The sequence below is a fragment of the Cnephaeus nilssonii genome, assembly GCF_951640355.1.
Source record: "Cnephaeus nilssonii genome assembly, chromosome: 17".
Taxonomy (NCBI): domain Eukaryota; kingdom Metazoa; phylum Chordata; class Mammalia; order Chiroptera; family Vespertilionidae; genus Cnephaeus; species Cnephaeus nilssonii.
Window position 1 is genome coordinate 29660064 of NC_137088.1, and position 16937 is coordinate 29677000.

Here is a 16937-nt window from a genome sequence, read left to right on the forward strand (position 1 = left end):
ATTGGTAGGGTGTCCTCCATGTCCCCACCTATTACTGGTGGAAGTGGGCTTCTTGAGGTGCCATAGGAATAAGAATTTCTGGAGGTCCCCATGGGATGATGAGGTATTATGAAAAACTTTTTTGGTGATGTAACTTTAAGGGAGTTTCCCTCCAAGGTCCCGTCTCCTTGCGTCTTGCCATGGAAAAAATTCCATTTTGTCTTCAGAGCTAGAATCAAAGCCATTGCCCAGAGTTTCCATTCCATGTTGAGGCACAGTCCATTCCATCATCTGGTTAGCTTAGCTTGTGTTCCCAGCTGCAGTCCATTGCTTGTGGGGTCCCCATGACCATATAGGCCATGCAGCTTCTACAGCCACATGATGGGCAAGCGCTACGGGTTGCGGAACAAGTGAGTGCAAGGCAACAGGAGCAAAGCAAGAGGAACAAGGACAGAGAACTTTCTGTTTTAGGGATTTACCTGGGAGCTTATCCAATGAATCCTTCAGGATTTTGCATACTTGCAGTGGCTCCATCCCCTCTAACCAGTGATCTTTTCCCCAGGTTAGACTGACAGGCAAGCACTTTCCTACTCACCCCAACTTCACTGCACATGGGTCCATCTCCCTTATTCCCAGTGATTTGTAGGGAATGGACCAGTGGTTCCCTGGGGAGTGTTAAGTTGCAACTTCCTGGTGAAGCTGCCCAGATGACCATGCTTATAATGTTTGCCCCTCCCTTTTGCTTTCTTCCTATTATTAATATTAAAAACTAGCTAATTACAACAGTAACAATAGAAGCTGTTGTAATGGGGTGAAGTGATACCTCTTTGTGGTTTTGAGTTGCTTTTTCCTAGTAAATTGTAATACTGAGCATCCTTCATATGCTTGTTGGTTACTTGTGTAAGTCCTATGCTTTAAATTTTTGTTGTTGAGTCTTAAGTGGTCTTTTATTTTACTTTTTTTTTTCCCCTTTTAACTCATTCTTCATAGAGCAGTCAGAGAAACGTTTTTAGATTTCTGTGTTAGTATTGCTAACAACTCTAATAAGCAACAAATCGTAATGGCTTAAAACAATGGAAGTTTATATTACTTTCTTACATCACAATCTAGTTTATATGTGTGATGGAGTAGGAGTAGGGGAACACCTCTACTCCATGTGGTAACTCAGGGACACAGGTTCCTTTATCCTTTTAAGTCATCACTATCATCACCATGTATCTTTTGAGGTTGTCTTGAGAAAGGAAGAGAATACAGAGGAAGATTTTAGGACCCTGGCGGCGTAGCATGTGCCGAGCCAGCTCATCCAAGGGTTCGGTGAACCTGAGGGGTGGTGGTGAAGGATTGGAGAAAAGACAGCACTGGAGAATATGATGGGTCTAGGTGGATCTCCTGTGCCTGGCTGAGGCCACAGAGAGAGATCCAGATGGCAAGCTGAGCCTTAGTCAGAGGTAAACAAGGTAATGGTCAACATAGTTACAATGTTCTTGTGAGTTTCACTTGTTTTGGCAGCACTTGCTGCACCTCCCACAGTCCATTAGCTACCCAGGAATGATCTAGGGAGCATCATAAGGTCAAGCTTAATTATGCTAAGAGGGCTGTGCCCTCTAAACTGGGACTTGTTTGTGGCTTTGCCAACAGGTCAGTCCGAGGCTTAACCCTATAGCTGCTCCCTACAGTAGCACATATCACTTTTACCCACATTCTATTGGTCAGAATGAGTCACATGATCCCACCTAATTACAGGAGAGTCTGGGAATGTAGTAAAGCAGTGTGCTAATGAAGGAGAGGAGAACACAGGTATTAATGAATAGTCTGTCACAGTGTATATTGAATTAGAACTCCCTGCTTTTAAAAAATCCTTTAATTATTAGTGTAGAATAAAATTGGTCTCTGTTCCAACCATACCTTGTACCACTTTCCCCCTTACTATTCTCAAGGCACATGAGGCTCGGTCATATCCCGTAGCATGCCAAGCTTTTCCCCTCCTAGAACCGACTGCGTGTTTTGTAGTTTCCTTTGCTTGGAGCACTAAATATTTACATGACTGCCTCCTTTTCTTCTTAAAGTGTCAGCATAAAATCCAACTCTAACTAAAATCTACCTAAAGTAGCCCTCCTATTCTCTGTTCTTATTGTAGCACTGTGTTTACATCTATCACAGCATTTATCACAGTTTATGATTATTTATTTGAGAAAACTTTTGTTTGTATTACCTGTATCCTCTGCTAGAAAGATATATCCTTCTCACTGTTCTATCCCTGCAGTAACTAGCCGATGCTTATTTAGCACACACTAATCTTTCAGTGAATATATTGTCGGGATGAATGACTATTATACAGAAAAGACTAAAATGGATAGACTGGGATGAATTATAACCAAGAGCTCTTATAAATTAGGTGAATTGCTGAGGGCTTGGGGTTTAGTGGTGGCAGTGTCAATGGAACAGAAAAAGATGAACCATATACATTTCAAAGGCAAAACCTACACAGATTGCTGTGTGACTTATTGGAGGTGACAGGATAAGTGGGATGATAGTGGTTTGTAATTAACAGAAGTTAGTAAAGAGGATGGAAGAATTGGCTTTTTGGAGATAATGACGAATTGGGAATAATACATGTTGAATTTGAGGTGATAGCAAGATTTTCAAGTAGAAATGTTGAGAAATGGTAGCTTCTATTAGAGAACACAATTGGGCTTACAGATTTGATAGTCAAGTGGCCAAAGGTGATAAGATGAAACCATAAAAATGGATGATTTATTTAGAGAGAGGGTATATATTGAGAAGAGTAGATGGCTGAAGGGGAGATAAAAGAGGAGCCAGAAATGGAAACCAGGAGTAGGTGGTAAGGGAGGAGGAGAACCAATTTACTATAGGGCTAAGGAAACCATCAGAGTTTAGGATAGAGGGAGGTTAGTTTGGCTGCTTCCACTGTAGCTATTCCTTGTGATATACATTGGAGGTTCTGAAATGTTACCTTCTGTGAAGGTTATAAAATGGTAATATTAATATCTGTTCATAAGGTTGCTGTGGAGATTATTAACATATTGTACTAAAAGTACTTGACATACTTGCTCTCTGTACTAAGTGTCCAGTAAACATTTCTGAAGTGAAATACAATGAGATAATGTAGTTAGGCATCAAGGAGAAATTAAGTTAGGCAATACGGAGTTTGTAGAGGGAGAAACGACTTCTGAGCTTGTTGTAGCAACTGTTCTTTAGAGATAGTCTTTTTTAATGTTACAATCCTAATATATAAAAACCCAGGGTCCATAACGTCCAAAACGACTGAAGACTCAACCGAATGCCAGGCTGCGTGCACAGCAGGCTCCAGTGGGCGGGGACTGGAGAGCGGGCTGAACTGCTGACCTCTCAGAGAGAGAGAGAGAGAGAGAGAGAGAGAGAGAGAGAGAGAGGTGGAGCTGATGAGCGGCTACTGCAGCTGCTGGTGAGGCCTGGAGAGAGAGAGAAGTAGGGTCCGATCCGCAGCCTTTCTCTCTCTCTGAGAGATCAGTTCAGCCGCTCGCCAGCAGCCTGGGGTGGCTGTTGATCAGCCCTGTCTCTCTGATCAGGCCCAGAGATCGGCTCGGAGATGCTGACTGGCATAGAAACCGACCAATCAGAACCAAATCTGGGTGAACTGCAAGGAGCCAATGGCTGCCTAGGAGGCGGAGCTTCTGACGCTGACTGGCATAGAAACCGACCAATCAGAACCAAATCTGGGTGAACTGCAAGGAGCCAATGGCTGCTTAGGAGGCGGAGCTTCTGACACTGACTGGCATAGAAACCGACCAGTCAGAACTTAATATGGGTGTACTGCAAAGGCAGAACCTAAGGTGGGGGCTAAGGAGGGGTTTTAAGGGCAATAGCTGTTTGGTGTAAGGTGGAAGAAAGCAGTTCAATTTTTTAATGACCGGTTTGGCATTATAGTGCATATGGCTGGCTATCAGTCCAGATATAGGGATTATGTATTTTTGTCTGCCAAGAGCATCTCCTCCTGCTGAAAAAGTCCTCCCCCCACCCCCCCATTTAAGTAATCTTATCCTATATAATCTATCTATACTAATAAAAGGGTAATATGCTAATTAGAACAGGTTGACCGGCCATCTTCCGGACATCTGACTTCCTTCTGGACAAAGCCATGGTGGTGGGGGCCGAGGCAGAGGCAGTTAGGGGCGATCAGACAGGCAGGCAGGTGAGTGGTTAGGAGCCAGCGGTCCCAGATTGCGAGAGGATGTCCCTGATTGGAGAGGGTGTAGGCTGGGCTGAGGGAATCCCCCCACACACCGCATGCACGAATTTCATGCACCGGGCCACTAGTAAGTTATAATTGTAGTGAAAGCCTACATAGAGATAACATTTATGAATTTACTTTAAAATGTTTTTAGTAGGAATTTTCTGATCTGAAAGTATACAGAATTATAACAATACAATGGCAATTCATCTGTTTATGCTTCTTAACCACATCCTTTTACTGCATCTTATTCCAGAAGCATTTATAATGCAGGTGCTCCTTTGAAAGACATTGCCTTTAAAATAATTTGAGAGTAAATTATTACTTAATATTAAAATGAAACAAGAGTATATTTAAAATGTATAGTTTTGTATGCCAAGTTGTACTAATACCAAATTATTAGAGCATCTGACTTTTTTGGTAGTGGAACTTGGTTATGGATAATGTGGAGAAATTCCAGTTCTCTGTAGATGCCTCAGGATTCTGTTTCCAGATAAGTAAGACAGCTATCGCACAAGAGAAAGCAAGAGCTTTCTTGTATTCCTTCTCATTCTCATCTTTTAAAGTTTGTTCATTTTGTTCAAGAAACTTTGGTGGGTTAGCTGGGCAGAGTTTGATGCTGTCCCGTAGCTGGCATAAGTCATTTTAAAAATCCTAATATGTATTATAATGGAAAAAAGTAAATTATTGTTGTTTTTCTCATTATTAGTGACAGCCTGAGTAAAGGTAAAAAGGCAGGTAGGTAAGGAAAGAAGTGTTTGGAAATGAAGGAAGAAGGGGGGAACTGTTGTTGAGATAATTGTTGAAAAGAGTTATCTAAAGTTTATTTCCATTTGCCTTCGGTTTCAACTTGCAGTGAATTAGCAATTGAAAATTGCTCTGTCAGTAGCATAATTGGCAACTTTTAGGTTATTTGCTACCTGGAATAAACATAACTTCCTTCATGAAATTCAGATATAACTATCATTGAATTTATATTTCCATACAACTGATGGTGGAATTTTTAGCATTAGGTGGGAGGATAGGGTAGGGAAGGACAGTGGTGTTTAGCAAACACTGCACTAAGTGTTTTACATATTATTTTGTTTAATCTTTATAACAGCCCTGTAGGTAGGTGTTACCCGAAGCACAGAAAGGTTAAGTACCTTGCTCAATGTCACACACATAATGGCAGAGCAAGATTTCAAACTATCCTTTAATTCATTCCTTTGCTTTATTTTACAATTTCATTCAGTCACTGAGTCTTGTTGGCTTTAAAAAAAAAAAGCTTTATTGAGATATAATCCTCATAGCCTATAATTTTCCCATTTAAAGTATATAATTCAGTGGCTTTTAGTATTTTCACAGTGTTGCAACCATCACCACAATTTAGAACATTTACATCACCCCAAAAAGAAACTCCACTGCTGTTAGTCATCACCCTTTAATATTCCCTATTCCCTACCCTAGTCAACCATTAATCTGCTTTTTGTCACTATAGATTTGCTCATTCTGGACATTTCATATAAATGGAATCATACAATATGTGGTCCTTTGTGGCTGGCTTCTTTCCCTTAGCATAACTTTTTTAAGGTTCATATTATAGCGTATATCAGTACTCATTCCTTTTTATTGCTGAATAATATTCCATTATATGGATATACCAATTATTCATCAGTTGATGACATTTGGATTGTTTCTCCCTTTTGACTATTATGAGTAATATTGCAATGAACATTCATGTACAAGTTTTTTTTGTCTGTGTGTTTTTAAATATATTTTATTGAGTTTTTACAGAGAGAAAGGGAGAGGGATAGAGTTAGAAACATCGATGAGAGAGGAACATCGATCAGCTGCCTTCTGCACACCCCCCAGTGGGGATGTGCCCGCAACCAAGGTACATGCCCTTGACTGGAACCGAACCTGGGACACTTCAGTCCGCAGGCCGACGCCCTATCCACTTAGCTAAACCAGTCAGGGCTCATGTACAAGTTTTTTACTGTGGTAAGATACATATAACAAAAAATTTACCGTTTTAAGTGTATTGTTCTATGGCTTTAAGTACATTCACATTATTGAACAACCATCACCATCTATTTCTAGAATATTTCCATCTCCCTTAACTGTATTCATTAAACACTAACTTCCCATTCTCCCATCCCCCTAACCCCTGACAACCACCATTCTTCTTTCAGTCTCTATGTATTTGACTACTCTAGTAGGATCCTTATATATGTGGAATCATACAATATTTGTCCTTTGTGATTGACTTATTTCACTTAGCATACTATATGGTTTGTCTTTTTTGTGACATCTGTCAGAATTTCCTGCCCTAGCCAGTTTGGTTCTCTGGATAGAGCACCGGCCAGTAGACTGAAGGGTCCCAGATACAATTCCAGTCAAGGGCATGTACCTCAGTTGCACGGACAAGTGCAGGAGACAGCCAATCAATGTGTCTCTCTGTCTCTCCTCCTCCCATCCACTTTCTCTAAAAATCACTGGAAAAATATCCTCGGGTGTTTGATTAACAACAAAAAAAGAATTTCCTTTTTAAGGGTGGTAATATTCCATTGATTGTATATTTCACATTTTATTTACCTGTGCCGCGCCAGCACAGCCAAGGGTTTGGCGAGCCTGAGGGAGGGCCGGCGAAGGATAAAGAAAAGACAAAGAGAATAAGCAGGGTCTAGGTCGATCTTCTGTGCCTGGCTGAGACCACAGAACAGATCCAGACTGCAAGCTGAGCCTTTATTTTATAGTCAGAGGTAAACAAGGTAATTTACAATGTTCTTGTAAGTTTCACTTGTTTTGGCAGAATTTGCTGCACCTCCCACAGCCCATTAGCGACCCAGGAAAGATCCAGGGAGCAGTCACAAGATCAAGCTTAATTATGCTTAGAGGACTGTGCCCTCTAAGCTGGGACTTGTTTGTGGCTTTACCAGCAGGTCAGTCCGAGGCTTAACCCTATAACTGCTCCCTACATTTTACCCTTCTTTTATTTTTAAGCTACTAATAATGGAAGTAAAACTTAAATGTTAAGGACAAAGCTCTGACTATTAAAATATTAACAAAACAATGCTAATGCAAAACCCAATAACAAAACAATGCCAATGCAAAACCCAGACATGGCTATTAATAAAACAATGCCAATGCAACACTACAATAATAGAGAAATCAAACTACAGTAACACTTTTCTACTAAATGAAAGTTTCTTTTGCTGATTTACTCAGAGTTCTCGGACTTGGCTGCACAAGAGTTTGCAGAAGACTGGTAGCTAACCAAGGCTAGCCTACCCAGAAACATGATTGAGGGAGTAGTTTCCACTTCCTGCTTTTCTACCATCAGCTGACCCCATGTTGGCACCTTGGTCTCTTGTGTAGCCTTCATCATCTTCCTTTTTTGCTTTGCTGTCATCGGGGCAACTCTCAGTCTTTTGAATGATGGGACAAGGAGCTTCTCTGGGTCCATTGTGGTGAGCACGTAACACTCTGGCACCCAAATTGGCTGTGCTGCTCCTTCTGGAAAGATACAAACACAACTTCTTCCCCACATCATTATTAGATATGGTAAAACTCTTGTCTGGTTTGTGCCACCGGGCTAAGTCGGCAGAGGCTTGATGCCTTTCGACCGCTGTACAACCCTCTGCATCGCAATTCAAAAAATTTAAAGTATAGAGAACATGACTGAGTTTGTTTTGAGGTGACACATAACATCCATCTCCCCCTTTCTGTTTTAGTAATTGCATTCTAAGAGTACGATTTGCTCTTTCCACTCTTGCTTGACCTTGAGGGTTGTAAGGGATACCAGTTTTATGACAAATTTGATATTGCTGACAAAAAATGTTGAAAAGCAGAACTAGCGTATGCGGGTCCATTGTCTGTCTTTAGCTCTAAGGGAGGACCTAGTACCGCAAAGGCAGCTAGGCAATGATTAATTACATGCTTGGCACTCTCTCCCGTTTGGGGAGTTGCAAAGATAAAGCGGGAGCAGGTTTCTATATTAATATGTACCCATCTATGCTTACCAAATTCCGGTATGTGGGTGACATCCATTTGCCAGATTTGATTAGGTTTAAGACCCCTAGGATTGACCCCCAACAATTGCACAGGGCAATGAATTACACACTGAGAGCACTGCTTAACAATTTGACGAGCCTGCTCCCGAGAAAGACGGAATTGTTTGTGTAAGGCAGCAGCATTTTGATGATGCAAAGCATGGGAGGACTGGGCAAGAGAAAATGGGGTAGCCTCTTGCATTACAGCAAGGAGGTGATCAATAGAATGACCCCAGTGGGTGTATGTGTTGTAGGGAAAATTAAAACCTGTAAGGGAAGTGGGAATTCTAGTAAGTTGTGCTGAAGTTAAGGCATCCTCAGCTTCATGTAAAGCTGTCTTGGCTTCCTCTGTCAAGCAGCGTGGGAATGACGGAGATGAATCTCCCCTTAGTATATGAAATAAAGGGCTTAAGTCAGCAGTGGTTAATTTTAAAGCAGGTCGAACCAGGTTAATATCTTTTTAAACTGATTTCAGAGAGGAAGGGAGAGGGAAACATCAAGGAGAGAGAATCCTTGATTGGCTGCCTCCTGCACACACCCTTCCCCCCTTCAATGGGGATTGAGCCTGCAATCCCGGCATGTGCCCTGACTGGGAATCGAATTGTGACTTCCTGGTTCATAGCTTGATGCTCAACCACTGAGCCACACCAACCGAGCTACCCATGTAATTTTTGATGGATACTTTGGTAGCTTCTAATTTTTTTTTCTTTTGTGAATATTGCTACTATGAATTTGGGTGTATAAATGTTCATTCAAAATTCTGCTTTAATTTCTTTTGAGTGTGGACCTAGAAGTAGAATTGCTAAGTCATGTGGTACGTAATTGTATTTTTAAATTTTTGAGAAACTACCTGTTTTCCAAGGTGGCTGCACCACTTTACATTTACCAGCACTGCACAAGGGTTCTGCTTGCTCTACGTCTTCCTCAATACTTGTTATTTTCTGTTTATTGGTGTTTTTTAATGATAGCTATCCTAATTGAGTGTGAGGTGATATCTATGGTTTGAGTTGCTTTTTTTCTAACAACAGTGATGTTGAGCATCTTTTCTTGTGCTTCTTGGCCATTTGTATATCTTATTTGGAGAAATGTCTATTCAGATCTTTTGCACATTGTTTAATTGGGTTGTTTGTTTTTTGTTGTTTTGTTGTAAGGTTCTTTATATATTCTGGATATCAATCCTTTATTAGATACATTGCAACTATTATCTCACATTTCCTGATTGTGTTCTTTGGTGCATAAGAGTTTAATTTTGATGAAGTCCAGTTTATCTGTTTTTTCTTTTGATGCCTGTGCTTTCAGTGTCAGATCTAAGAAATGCCATGAAGCTTTTGCCTTGTTTTCTTCTAAGAGTTTTATTGTTTTGGCTCTTATTTTAGGTCTTTGATTCATTTTAGGGTTTTTTTGTTTTTTGGGGGGCATATAGTGTAATGTACAGGTTCAACTTCATTTTATTTTTATGTGAATACAGTAGGTCCTCGGGTTACATCGGAGATCCATTCCTATGGCACGATGTAACGCAATTTTCGCTGTAAGTCGGAACCCACCTACATAAGCACCTACGTCACTCTCATGGAGCACATACACCACAGTAATGAAGTGAAACAGTAAAAAAAATGTAAAAGAAAGATAACAATTCCTGACCTTTACTTGTGGTAAATAAATAATAAAAAACATAAAGCACGTATGTACATACATCAAAATGACGGAACTTTATATATATATATATATGTGTGTGTGTGTGTGTGTAAATAAATGGGAGATGGCGACATAATTACGAAACGACACACGTCGAGTCTGATGCAACCCGAGGACTGCCTGTACTAGAGGCCTGGTGCATGAAATTCGTGTACAGGTAGGGTCCCTAGGCCTGGCCGGTGATCAGGGCCGATCAGGGCCTTCCAGCTGCCGGCTGGGGCCTTCCTTTGTTCTGCGCTGCCCCCTGGTGGTCAGCGCATGTCATACTGAGCGATTGAACTCCAGGTCGAACTCCTGAGGGGACACTTTGCATATTAGCCTTTTATATATGTAGATATGTTTTAATTTCTTTTGGTATATTACTAGGAATGGAATTCCTGGGTTATATGGTAACTATGTTTGACCTTTTGAAGGAACTGCTGAACTGTTTTCCAAAGTGGCTATACCATTTTACATTCCCTCCAGCAGTGTATGAGGGTTTTAATTTTTCCATGGCTTTTCAAATCCAGATCTTACCACTTTCTGACTGGCTTATTTCAACAATTTCCTTGGCTGGTGATAATCTCACTACTCTGCCTTTCTGTTGTCCCTTTTCATCAATTCATAATGATGTTTATATGTCATAAGAATTTGCAGCTGAAAGGAATTATAGATAATAATGGGAGTCAAGCTGTTCATTTTACAGTTGATAGAGCGTCGGCCTTCGGACTCTAGAGAAGAGATTTGACCTGAAGTTATACATTATAGCATCAAGACTAGATACCCTACTATGTATATAGCTTTCATTTTGTTAAGTCATCGTGTTTCTTTTTTCTGTGTGTAAAACTCTTTACCTGATTATCTTAACCAGTTATCTTCCTCATTCTCTCCCCTAAAGTACAATCTAAAAGCAAGGATGGAGTTGTGTGCAGGTAATTTATTTGTGGATGATTTTAGGGAACAAGAGTGAAGGACCAGAGTGAATAAAAGAAGAAAAGCCAATGTAAGACTATTATTGAGTTACTCACTGCTGTTGCAACTAGGGCTCAATTCCAGTGGGAACTTCTGAGGATCTAGATAGTCTCACATTTTCTGCTCATCTGCTCTTGTTCTCCCATCAGTTGACAGTTTCTCCAGTGTGGTATAAATTCTTTCTCCTTCCCTCCCCCACTTTCAGCTGCACATAAGAGCCTGCCAATTGTGTTCCCAGTGGTATCTCATTTCATTGCCTCAGGAAGTCCCAGAGCAGAAAGCAAAAGAATCACAGTGAGTAGTATGGGGAAATTTACCTGGAAAATCTACCTGGAAACATTAGCTTAAGTTTAAGATTATCATGGTAGATAGAATGATGGTCTCCCAAAGATGTCTCCAGTCTAGTCTTCTAAACGTGTGAATATGTTAACCTTGTATGGCAAAAAGGACTCTGTGGATTTTCCTGGATTATCTATCCCTGGGCCCAGTGTAATCACAAGGAATCTTATAAGATGGAGGCAGGAGTGTAAGAAAGAAGTGGCAATGGAAGCTGAGGTTGTGATGATATGGCTAGAAGATAAGGAATTAGCATAGAATGGGTTTTCCCCTAGAGCAGTGATGGCGAACCTATGACACGCGTGTCAGCACTGACACGCGTAGCCATTTCTGATGACACGCAGCCACATGCTGAGGATGAAACATTTGCTGCTCCTGAGGATGAAACATTTGCGACTAGAGTCTTGGAGTTAGTTTTTTCCTCAAAGTGACACACTACCCGAGTTATGCTCAGTTTTTTGGCAAAGTTTGACACACCAAGCTCAAAATGTTGCCCATCACTGCCCTAGAGCCTCCTGAGGGAATACAGGCTTTGATTTTAGCTCTGTAAATCCTGTTTCAACCTTCTTATTGCTAGTACTTTAAGATAATAAATTTGTGGTTTTAAAAATTAATTTATTTTCCAATTACAGTTAAATTTGTGTTTTAAGCCACTAAATTTGTGGCAATTTGTTACAGAGCAGTAGGAAACGAATACAGCTAGAATCAGAGGAGAGGCCAACAGCAAGAGGTAGATTTTCTCAGAAATTTCTTATACTTCATCTAAATGACTGGAGATGTGGGGGTTGACTGAGTAGGTTTCATTAATTCAGATAACTGGATTGATAGTGGTACTATTTACTGAGTTATAAAACACAGAGGCAGAAACTGCAGGGCAAGTTAAGTATGTGAGGTGCTTATGGAGTAGACAAGCACAATGCTTTACAATTTAGAACACATTTTTATACTCAGGAGTTTTTAAGTACTAGTGTACTGGTTTCCTGTAACTCCAATAGGTCTTATTGTATGCATAGGCCAAAAGGATAATGGGAGGCACAGTAAACTTTAATAGGGCTAAGTGGTTATGTCCTAAAACTGTTTTTGAATAAAAATTATATAAGCACATGGAGGGCATGAGAAGAAGCATTAGAATTAAGGGCAGTCCTAGCTGATTTGACTCAGTGGCTAGAGCGGCAGCCAGCAGACCGAATGATTCCGGGTTCGATTCCAGTCAAGGGCATTGCAGTTGCAGGCTCTTCCCCGGCCCTGGCCCTGGTTGGGGCTCATGCAGGAGGCAAACAAATTGATGTGTTTCTCTCACATTGATATTTCTCTCTGTCTTTCCCTTTCTCTTACACTCTAAAAAAAATCAATGGAAAAAAATATCCTCAGGTGAGGATAAAAAAAAAAAAAAGAATTAAGGACAGCAATCAATGTGAAAAATATTCAAATGTTATGGTTAAAGTCATCTATAATAATAAAAGCATAATATGCTAATTAGACTAGACGTCCTTTGGGACGACCTTCCAGACAAAGCCAAGGCTGCGAGGGAAGCCTGGGTCCCGGGAGCCAGAGGGAAGCTGGTGCCGGCAGCCTGGGGAAGGAAGGCCTACTCTTGCATGAATTTCATGCATCGGGCCTCTAGTGATAAGTATGTCTGGGATTACAGGTGACCACAGTTTGGTGTGTCAGGAGAATATGGTTGCTAAAAGTGATGCCATAATCTTAACCTTACTTATTCTGTACAGTATGGGGAAAGGGTAGTTCCATTGTTTCCTTAGATCTGTGTATTCTTTTGAGAATATGTACCACTTGAGTGACACTTTTGAGAGACATAGTAATCTATGTATATAAAAAGCTAAGTGTCGCCCTGGCCAGTTTGGCTCAGTGGATAGAGCGTCGGCCTTCGGACTCAAGGGTCCCAGGTTCAATTCCGGTCAAGGGCATGTACCTTGGTTGCGGGCACATACCCAGTGGGGAGTGTGCAGGAGGCAGCTGATCAATGTTTCTCTCTCATCGATGTTTCTAACTCTCTGTCCCTCTCCCTTCCTCTCTGTAAAAAAATCAATAAAATGTATTTTTTTAAAAAAAGAACAAAAAGCTAAGTGTCCATTTGTCCGACCCACCAATAGCTATGATACGCACTGACCACCAGGGGGCAGATGCTCAATGCAGGAACTGCCGTGACGCGCACTGGCCATTTAAAAACAAACAGCACCATGGACCTGACACCAAGTGGGACACAGGCCCTGCCACCACCCTGGAGTGACACCCCACCAAATTGCAGCCAATGCTGCCAAGACCCCATGGCGCAAAATGCAGCCCACAGCCCAGCCCAGCCCAGAAACAGTTGCTGTGGGTGCCAGGTAATGACATCACATAGCAAACGCCCGGCTTCCTCTCCCTAGTGACTAGCTTCCTTGGACTTTCTTCAGCCCAGGAACCTGACTTGCTTTATAGCCAGGTGCAAACATTTTACACTTTAACCAAATGTCTGTGAAGCATTTTCCTGTGCCTCATCTCATTTGATCCTCACAGAAGTCCTGGAGTAGGTAGATAGGAGACTCGGTGGAATCCTATTTTCTTTTTATTAGCCAGAAAACGGAGATTTAGAAAGCTAGAAACTTGACCTGACTGAATAGTAAGAAATGGTGGAACTTGAAAATGACTTCAGGTTTTCTCACTGTGCAGAATATAACCAAACACTGCTACAGTTAAATATTTTACCCTTTGTTCTCCCTGCCTGATCTATAATAATAATCTGCTTCGTGTTGATATGTACTTCTATGTTGCTGACAATTACCTGAAAGAGAAGTTGGGGTGCTTCACTGGGCTGGAAAAAGTTTTAGTTAAATCAGAAAGCAGGTCTAATTAAGCAAATTTCTTCTATATATATAAAAGGCTAAGTTGACTCACACATGCACGATACATATAGAGCTCTCACTGGCACCAATCTCATGCATGTGTTTCGATCTGTCATTGTCGTTAATGAATTTGGTTGACATTTCTCTTATAGAGAAAGGGCGAATAGCGATACTGAAATATTTTTTCTAATTAATTTCCTTTCAATGTGCATGAATCCATGCACCTGGACACTAGGTAGAATGTAAAAGAATAAGGATTGCCCAGTGGGTGTGGCTCAATGGTTGAGCTTCGACCTATGAACCAGGCAGTCATGGTTTGATTTCCAGTCAGGGCACATGCCCGGGTTGCAGGCTCAATTCCTAGTAGGAGGCGTGCAGCAGGCAGCCGATCATTGACTCTCTCTCATCATTGATGTTTCTATCTCTTTTCCTCTCTGAAATCAATAAAAATATATTTTTTAAAAAATGATTGGAATAGTGGTAATATACAGGGGTTGGCAAAAGTAGGCTTATAGTTGTTAGTACACAAAATATAACCTTATTCTTATATTGTTATTTATTAACTAGAGGCCCAGTGCACAAAATTTGTGCATGAGTAGGGTCCCTAGGGCTGGCTGGCGATCAAGGCTGATCGGGGCCTTCCAGCTGCCAGCCGGGGCCTTCCTTCCCCGGCTGGCTGCTGGCCGGGGTCTTTTCTTCAGTCCGTGCCGCTCCCTGGTGATCAGCGCACGTTATAGCAAGTGATAGTACTCTCGGTCTCCTGGTCAAACTCTCAAGGGGACACTTTGCATATTAGCTTTTCATATATATAGAAGACTATTTATTTGTATTATATCTGTAAACCTACTTTTTGCCATCTCTTGTAATGAAAATACTTAGAAAACACAATACAAATCTGGTTTTGTTTAGTCCAGAAAATTTAAGAAGGAACTTAGATCATAGTTTTGGCACTCAAAAGAGACTTTTTGTTCGTATCTGATTCAGTTCCCTTGCTTTACAGATAAGAACATGGAGTTTCCAGGAGGTTGATAGGACATTCCCAGAGTCATAGCTAATGGCAGAACAGTGTCTAGTACAGAATTATGAAATTAAGAAAGTAAATTGAATGTATCATAAGCATGTTTCATTTATAGGGGCATTTAAAGCATGACTTGGACTAGGGTGAGACAAACAAGTTGCTTAGGTTACAAAATTGAAGGAGGCATTCACTCCTAGGTGTAAACTCTTGCAAGTAATATATGAACATGGCTTAAAACGTCAAATAGTACTAAGAGGCACCTCTCAGCCCTCCAGATTAGGGATAACTGGAGGACGCTAGATATGGTGATGATAGAAGAGAATTATTCTTTAAGACCTAGCCCTCTGTGCAGTAATCAAAGTTTGCAAGAACCTATGGAGCATTGCTTCACTTTATTTAAGAATAATAACTCAGGCCTGGCTGATTCCCATTCTCCTTTTTTCCTTTTTTTTACAAAATATGTTTTTATTGATTTCAGAGAGAGAAAGGGAGAGGGGGAGAGAGAGAGAAACATCAGTGATGGGAGAGAATCATTGATTGCCACCTGCACGCCCCCTATTGGGAATCCAGCCTGCAATCTGGGCATGTGCCCTTGACTGGAATTGAACCCAGGACCCTTCAGTCCACAGGCTGACGCTCTATCCACTGAGCCAAACCAGTTAAGGCTGAAGACTAAGTAAGACTTTATAAAGTGAAAAGACAGGTGGTTTTATTAGTCCAGTCAGAGGTAGTTAAATATATAAACAGTAGCAGCACATTTAACTTAGTTTATAGATGCAGTTAGCATAGTTTGTGATGTTAATGGGAGTAGAGTAAGTTAGCATTAAAGATCCTAATATATAAAAACCCTGGGTATGTCACATCCACAAAGACCAAAGGCTTGACCAACCAGAAGTCAGTCCTGCAGTCAGCGCTGGGATGCCGTGGCGACCCAGCACTGACTGTTGAGGGGGCTGCGAATCAGGCCCGGAGAGAGGCCTGAAGAGAGAAGCAGGGTCTGATCCGTAGCCTCTGTGGCAGCTATTGACCAGCACTTGCCTCTCTCTTTCTCTCCAGGTCTTGGCCAGCAGTTGCACCTCCATTTCTCTCCAGACCTCTACCGGGGCTGCTGATCACCCCCGCCTTTCTGATCAGGCCCCATTGATAGGCCCAGAGACGCTGATTGGCATAGAAACCGACCAATCAGAACCAAATTGGCTGGCAGAGGAGGGCATTTGGGGGTGAGATCAGGCCTGCAGGGGAGGGCAGTTGATGACGATCAGGCCAGCAGGGGAGCATTTAGGTGTTAATCAGGCCAAGCAGGGGAGCAGTTAGAGGGTGATCAGGCTGGCAGGCATAAGCAGTTAGGGGCAATCAGGCAGGCAGGCAGGTGAGCGGTTAGGAGCCAGCAGTCCCAGATTGTGAGAGGGATGTTCGACTGCCGGTTTACCCGATCCCTGTGGGATCGGGCCTAAACTGACAGTCAGACATCCCCTGAGGGGTCCCAGATTGGAGAGGGTGCAGGCTGGTCTGAGGCACACCCCCCCCCCCATGCACCAATTTCGTGCACCGGGCCTCTAGTAAAATATTAGCAAAGAAACAGAACTTTCCCCACTAGCCTGGAAGCTCTTCCATGACAGCTTTAGCTTTATGAGTTGGATCGCTCATACACCTCCTGGCATATAGTAGGACCTCAAAAAAACCTGGTAAACATGTTTCTAAGTAAAAGCTTGGTAAAAATCAGCAATTTGATTGTGATGTGGCAAGGTGGTTTATTTGTGATGCAATATCAAAAGAGTTCTGGCTTTCCAATGTCCCATTTCCTTCATCCCACCATGGAAAAAGTCCAACTGAGTCTTTATCAGGGCAAA

The 16937-nt window shown here is 41.7% G+C and overlaps 1 protein-coding gene across 3 annotated transcripts in view; it reads left to right on the forward strand.

Annotated features, from left to right (window-relative positions):
- Positions 1-16937, forward strand: part of NCK1 (NCK adaptor protein 1) — a 66315-nt gene that overhangs the window by 15727 nt on the left and 33651 nt on the right. Inside the window, exon 2 of one of the 3 annotated variants that reach the window (XM_079794941.1) lies at positions 11096-11184. The exons of 1 other annotated variant lie outside the window; for it this stretch is intronic. The gene's annotated coding sequence lies outside the window, so the exon portion shown is untranslated. Of the gene's footprint in view, positions 1-8407; positions 11185-16937 lie in introns of those variants that run through there. One more of the 3 variants, XM_079794940.1, reaches the window with a different exon arrangement.